Below are 7,503 nucleotides of genomic sequence, written 5' to 3' on the forward strand. Positions count from 1 at the left end.
AGACACAAACTGCTCCCCGATTCCTTGCAGACGTGATGTTCCTTCCCCAGCCAGTGCTTGGCCTCCTGCCCGAGCATCGTGCTGTGAGGGGAAGGTTTGGGGGTCAGCCTCTGGTTCTGTGCTGGTGCCTTACTGGTGTGCACACAGGCTGCTGGGGGGAACGGGAGTTTTGTTCACAGCTGTTGGTAACGTAACATTGTGTTAGAAGGAAGGGAGGATGCTGAAGGAAAATGGGCTCTGTAACTGCAGAACATCCATGTTTGAGACTTCTGCTGGGCTGTGTGCCTCTGCTGTCAGATGTCTCTGTACAAGCTCTTAGGCACACCCATGGTGAAGGAGAAACAGGGTGGATTAGGTCTTTGTTCAGTCCAACTCACCTCTCCCACCTACCTGAAAGGTATGAATGTTTGTAGGAAGAACAGCTGTGCTGATGTGTGCGTTTCTGTCTTGTTGCCATCTCCATGTCTCAGCTGGGAACAGGGGGAGCTGGGAATTGCTGAGCTGGCAGGGTGCAGCATTGCAGGAAGCCAAGTGTCAGTGTGTGGTCCTGTTTCTTTTGTTCTGCAGAGAGCAGCTCAGCTCTCCTGCCATGGAGAATATCCAGCAGTGTTTCAGGGGCAGCAATATAGCAGTTTGAAGCAGTTATACCCTAAACTCCAGAGGCAGAGAGACTTATCTAGGCTTTCTCCTGCACAAACTCTGAAGGACAGCACAAATCTGTAGCGGATCTAAAAGGAACTGGAATAGGAACATTCTGATCTGGCTGAGTTCTTTCCATATAGTAAGTTCTCAGTGCTGTGTTTTCTGCAGAGCAGTAAATTGGTGTCATGTCAGAGAGTGGCTTAGAAAAATAAAACTGATTACAGAATACAGTGTAACCCTTTCCCATCTGAAGGTAATGCTTTTCTAGCAGACCAGTGGAAAAATATAGAAATCTATACAAGGAAAGAAGAGCAGAAGCTGGATGGTGGCCTCTGTAGGTGAATGGAGGCAGGCATGATGGGTATGGAAAGAGAAGATATGGGGTGAAAAGAACCAGTAGGTTGTTAGGATTGTGAGAGTGTGTGTTCCTGACAGCTCCCTCAATAGGTTGTTTCTGTTTTCCTCTGCCCCAAACCAATCCTGATCACAGCTGTAATGGTTGGAGTGTGTTAGGCTGGTTGCCCCCCCACACCCCGTTCTCTGGTATGAAGGACAAACCTTGCACTGAGGATTGTCTCTGTGTTGGAGGGATGCTATTCCATGTAACGTGTTGCTAGTTCCTGGAAGAATGGGAAGAAAGAGCAGCTCGCTGTGTCTGTCACAGCCCTTGCCAGGCCTCCATCTGAATCTGTAGGAACAGCAGCTGGGAAGTGGGTCGTTTTCCTTCATTTCAAGCTTTGGGCTGTTCATGTGTGCTGTATTTGTGTATGTTTGTGCCTTTGAGGGTTGTGTGGTCCTGTGTCTGCACAGCTGCGTGTGGGTGAACACCAGCACTTGTGAGTTGGTACACTGATGTGTTTTGGGGGGGATATGGGTGTAATCTCTCAATGTCTTCCTACATGTTTGTGAGTGCATTTGGTTACCTTCTCCTGTGGATGTGCTTGGGTGTGTTCTATATGGTAGACTGTGTAAATACATATTTGCATAAGGCTGTAAATGCACCAAGGGTGCTTCCTTGTCACTTGAGAGAAGATGGTGCAAGAACTGCTGAGGGGTGTGTGTGTCTGCTGCCATCTGAGGAGGGGAATGGGTACAGTGCACACCTCCAAGTAGTATGAATAAAAGTGCATGCATTCGCTGTCTCTGATAGGGCTGCATGTTTGCATGACCTTCATTCTCTAATAGTTGTTGTTGTGTTTTTTTGTTGTTTTTTTTTTTTGTCTTGCTTTTTGTGCAATTGCTGCTCTGTTTTGGCTGTTACGTTTGTCGCTGCAGTCATCGCCAGTCATGGAGGAAAAGGTAAATCCTACTGCTATTTGTTAATCATAGTTCTGGAGGTTGCTGTTGGGTGGTCGTGGTGTGATGCTGAAAGGTTCTGTGCTGGCCTATTTGCCCTCTTTGTGTACTGACATCTGCATTAGATTCACTCACATGGCACACTTCCCTTGGCTGGTGCAGAGGGAGCCAGCAAGCTGCTACATCAGGAAGGAGCTCATGCACCCAAAGCAGAAGGGGCAGAGGCTGGATTCCAAACCGGGATCATCCCTGTGTGATTGGACATTTGCACTTCACCTTCCAGATTACTTTAAAAAGTTGTCTTTTCTCCTTTAAATTAGAATCATCAAATCACCAAGGTTGGAAAAGATCCCCAATGATCCAAGTGTCCACCTACCACCAATATTTCCCTTCTAAACCATGCCCTGCCTACCGCATCTACACGTTTCTTGAGCACTTTCTATATGAGCACAAAATACACCTCTTTTCTAAGCAGGGCAGGAAATGCGTGTCACCAGTAACTGTCAGAATGCACATCTGACTTTGGCTGAGGCAGTGAGTTCTGCACCCTCAGCCTACAAAGAGGGCTGTTGCCACCTTGCAATGATGGCAAACCTAGTAGTTCTGTTACATTTTCTAAGCTTTAAGGTCTTACAGGAGGAGCATTCTGATCCAGGTTTTGGCTACTGCAAGCCCTTATAGAGGCTTTTGCTGTTTTCCTCACAACATGAGGTGGAACTAACCAAGTGCTCAGAGTCCCCCTGGACCAGAAGGACGTGGGTGTATGAAAGTCACTCCAAAGGGCTGTAGTCAGCACTGAAAATTTATAGCAACCCTGAGGATATTCTGAACTACTCTGGGGACTGGTAACACCAACGTCAGGACTGTGAAACTGAAGTTATCTTTCCTGCAGTTTTTCCTTGATGGGGCACAGTAAGCAGCCATTCCAAGCAGGAGCCATGCTGGCACAGCGGTGCAGTGCGCCGTGTCAGCTGGACAGTGCTCAGAATGGAAAGGCTGAGCATTGGTCTCTTCCGTTAGACATTTTGCTTTCACTTTGTAAATGAACTCTTTTCTGCCCCTGCCATGTCAGTGTGTTTGAGTCAGTCCTGGGGCAGCCTCAGATGCAGCTGCAGTTGTTTTTCACCCGTGGTCACAGATCACAGGATCACAGAACAGGTTGGGTTGAAGGGACTGCTGGAGGCTGCCGGTCCCACTGTGTGATGGTGGTAGCTGAGCTGAGTCTTGGTGAAATGATTGCTGTGTCCAGGAGCAGTGCTGTACTGGGCTGGCATGGAGCCTGATGGAGCAGGGAAGCAGATCGGTGTCTTGCAAGGAGGTGTTGACTGCTGCCCTGTTTCTGGAGTGTTCATGCTGACAAGCTACTTTCTTTTTTGAGTTTCCACCTCCACTGCTTGCTCTACATTTTCTCCCACTGGAACTTGGTCCCCAAATCTGTGCCAGCTTCCATATTGAGAATCAAATCCACAGCTTGCTGGTCACCTGCACTTGCCAGAAAGGAGAGTGATAAAGAAAAAGTAATACAGACATCTGGCTTTATGAGTGATGCATTTATTTATAAGTTTGTATAAATTCTGAATTTTGAGAAGACTGTAGTTGGATATGGAGGAGGAATCACAGAATGCAAGTATTACTTCTCTTGCTTAGTATTACAAGTGATCCAAAACCCACTGATTTCTGCTGTTGGTGCAAACCAGGTTTGGGGTGGAATGTGCAGAAGTGGCATGTAGGTGACTCACTTCAGCCTCTTTCTTCGTTCAATGATGCCCATTTTGTTGTGGGATTGTCTGCTGTGGCGTTTTCCCACGGTGCACCCATTTCTCAAAGGACACATTGGTTTGAATTTGCTCGGTTTCTTTGCACTTTTGCTTTTCCTTCAAACACTGCATGGGGGTGCTGATGTCAGTTGTGCCTGTCCTGGTCACTTGACCCCCTTTGACTTTCTAGGCAGATGGTTGGCTCTACCTGTAGACACTCTGGGTCTGAACAAACAGCACCATGGAGCTGTGGGTTTGGGAATCCACACAACTGCTAAGCTGGGGCAAGGAGTGCTGTTCAGTTTCTAATGACTAACATTTTGCATGAGCTAGTGTGCTGTTTCTTTTGTGTATGAAGCTCGTAAACAGCTAACAGATTGGCTTTCCCTCTCTCTCTGTTTCTCTGTTTAGCAGGAAGGAGCGTCCTAACTCTCTGAATGACGATTATGATTTTCAGCATTATTCAGTCCCGCCTTTAGGTTTTCATTGTCTTGAAGCAGTGCTTTGATGTGCTGACTTTTTTCTGAGGAAACATCAACAATACTTCTGCATACTTCCCAAATCCTTTCAAGACTATAGTTAAAGGAGAGGTCCTGCACAAGATCTGAGATGGAAGAAGTCTGTGACTGAATGCATGCAGAACTAATTTGAGATGTCCCTGGCTCATCTTTTTCACAGTCTGAGGAATCCTTTACACTGACAAAGTCAGTACCGATGGCGTGAAACTCTAAGTGACATTTGTATAATTCATCTAATTTGGTCCGCATTTCTTTTACTTGTGACACTTTATCAATTATACATTCTTTGGCAACTTCTATGTTGTTAGTTAGTTAGGCATTTTTGTTTTCAAGTGTCAGATTTATAGATTTCTGTTCATCCAGTTCAGAAGCAATTTCCCGATAGTCAGCTTGACCCTGCAGAATTTGTTCATGGAGGGCATCAGCTGTTTCTTCAGAAAAAGAAAGCTCAATACGCAGGCTTGTTACCTGCTTACTGAAATCTTCTTTTTTATTTTTTTCTCTTCTGCATTGTTCTTCAAGCACAGCTAAATGATGTTCCAAGATTTCAGTTCTTTCCCTCAGTGCTAGTACTTCCTTTCGGTACGCGGAGCACTTTTGCTTCATGTGTTCAATTTTCTTTTGCTCTACAGTGTTCTTTTTCTTTCTCTCATTTACAACTACTGTAAAACAAACAAACAAACAAAAAAAAGGGAAAAGGAATGTAGCTCAGATTGATTAAAATCATTATTACATAGCAGTTCACAACACCAAGTAGCAACTTCTAAGTGAAAAACTGTCATAATATGCAAGCCATGCCCTCACATCACATAGTATTTGATACTAGTGAAGGAATTAAAGTTCTCTGGACACGTAATCAGGTGCCTCAGATTTCTATACAGAATTCACAGCAAAAGGTTTTCAGTCTGGAAGAACACTTTTACCATGGCACTACTCAAACCTTCCACTCCACACCAGTAGAAAATCTAATTACATTTAAGAAACATGGGAACGAGATAGATAATTCACAGCTATATTCTTTCTATCTTCCGTGCTTCAGCAATCCCTATAAGGCAGCCAGGAATCACTCCATCTACATCTAAATGGTAGATAAACAGTTCTCTAAGAAATTTCATTCCAACTCACAGTCCTCTTACTTTCAAAAGAAAGATAAAACCCTGGACAAGTTGATCACTTAAGTGTTGATATCTGTCTCTCTTATTCAGTTGATCTCTAAACAAAATATGAGGATTCCTACTTCTGTCCACACTTACTCTTTTGCATAAAAAGTTCACTCATAAAGTTGTACAAATTTGCAGATTCAAGTTTCCATAAATATTCCATTAGCTTGGGGCTGCTTTTTCTTTAACTGGTGAGCAATTAGCTAAAATCACAAGCATTTTCTTTCTATCAAAAGCAACTTCTGCTGTATTTCATCATTGCTTTAGAATCCAGTTATGTCCATTCCATAATATGCATACTTTAAGTATTAAAAAAAATAAATATAAGTCAAGACTTACTAGGGATTGGGTCACCACAACAATATATTCCATAGTGATACTTGTACAGTCCTTTTATTACTACAACTACAGAAATGCAGAATTTTATAGCGCCCACATGCAGCCTGCATTACATACAGATTCACATGTACTGCATGGAAACAGCCTCTTAACTCATCTAAGGAGTTTTATATACAGCCCTCAACTGATTTAAAAGTCATAATGAAGAAACAGCAGTGGCATATTCCACCCCGAACCAGGTTTTGGTTTTGATTGCTGCTCCCAGCAACACTAGTGAGGGGAATATGATTTATAAGTAATCTAAACACTTTATGCTGAAAACAACAAGCAAGCACTAAAGCAAGATAAATAAGACTAGGGAGAAGATGTGTAATGTTCAGTCTAGAAGCTCCTTACACAGGAAGTAGGGAAAAAGCATTATTACAGAGCATAGGAAACAAGACCTAAAAGCTCAGAGAATGGTGTAAATACCCTGAACTTGAAGCTGAGATAACCTAGCATCTCCTAAAACACTTTTGCTCGTGCTACTTATATAACTAATTCTACAAAAGAACCAGCACAACATACCTGTGCTCATTGTTCTACTGTGTATATTTAACATAGCTAAAGAATATATATTAAGCAGTTTTTGAAATTGGATGCTATTAATACTCACAAATAGAAGAAAATTTTAACATGATTGAATACTCAGTACTTCTTAACAGAAAACTTCATGCTGACATTGTGACTATCAGCTACCCATTTTAATTCCTATGTGGAGCATTGCTGTCATTAATTTTTAAATGAGAGCTTTGGTCATATGATTAGAACAAACCCACTACTATTTGGAGTATGGAGGAGTCCACATCCCTCCCTCAGTCTCTGGTAAGATGCTTATATGTGATGCCATTCAGTGGTCACATTAGGATTCAATATTTATGCCAAATAAAGGCAGCAGGGACAAATCATCCAAGAACAGCATCTCATCCAAAGAAGACCTTGACTTTCTCCCTTGCACATATTTTGCAAGAGGAATACAAGAAAGGAAGGGACTACAGCTAAGTTTTAGATTTTCCCTTCTACATTGTATATGCCTTCCGTAATTCTAGGAACACTGATGCTCAGCTGTGCCCAGAAGTGAAGTTAAATGCATCAGAGCTTATCCAAACCATTTTGCTCAAATATTGCCCATGAGCGAGCAATTAGCAGGTCGTCAACAATTTTGATAGTTGCTTCAGGAAAAACAAAACAAACAAACAAAAAAAGCACTTGAGCAGCTGATGCTACTCAGAAGATCAGCAACAGCAGTTGAAACAATCCTAAAGAAACTGCTTTAAAACTATTACCAAATCTGCAAGTTCATCAACAGATGAGGAAAAAGCAGCAAAAAGGAAAAAAATAGTGCAAAAAACTTTTATTCTTAAGCATTCAAAAATGAACAGCATAGGACCTTCTGAAAAAGGGATATTTACATAACAGTTACTTCTATTTACAGTTTAACACAGTGGCTTTTCTCCTTATTCCATAAGGTACGCGCTTCACAGCCTTTTGCTTCCTATCCGGAATAGGAAGCAATTTATTGTTTTGGAAGACACCCTGTTCAACGATGGAAGAAACTGTACCTTTCTTTGGAGGTGGCTCTTCCACAGTAGGCTTATCTTCATCAGTACTGCGCTTTCTTCCCACTTCCAACTCAGTTTTCTCTTGTTTCAGTGCTTTAACTGAAAGCACTGAAAATTGGCTGCTTTCAGTTCCTTTATTAGTGTTCTCTTCTGCCGGTTCTGCTTTAATGGTAGTTAAATGGTAGGTAGT

General features: G+C 42.6%; 1 long non-coding RNA gene across 1 annotated transcript; it reads right to left on the minus strand.

The window, feature by feature from the left end:
• Positions 1-3,473: 3,473 nt before the first annotated feature.
• Positions 3,474-7,503, minus strand: LOC146759776 (uncharacterized). Its single transcript, XR_014932045.1, has 2 exons — positions 7,314-7,503; positions 3,474-4,875 (listed from the first exon to the last, which is right to left on the minus strand). It is a non-coding gene; the product is annotated as an uncharacterized LOC146759776 (long non-coding RNA).

Source organism: Coturnix japonica, chromosome 9 (genome assembly GCF_054131305.1).
Source record: "Coturnix japonica strain WE chromosome 9, WE-NBRP24, whole genome shotgun sequence".
NCBI classification, from domain to species: domain Eukaryota; kingdom Metazoa; phylum Chordata; class Aves; order Galliformes; family Phasianidae; genus Coturnix; species Coturnix japonica.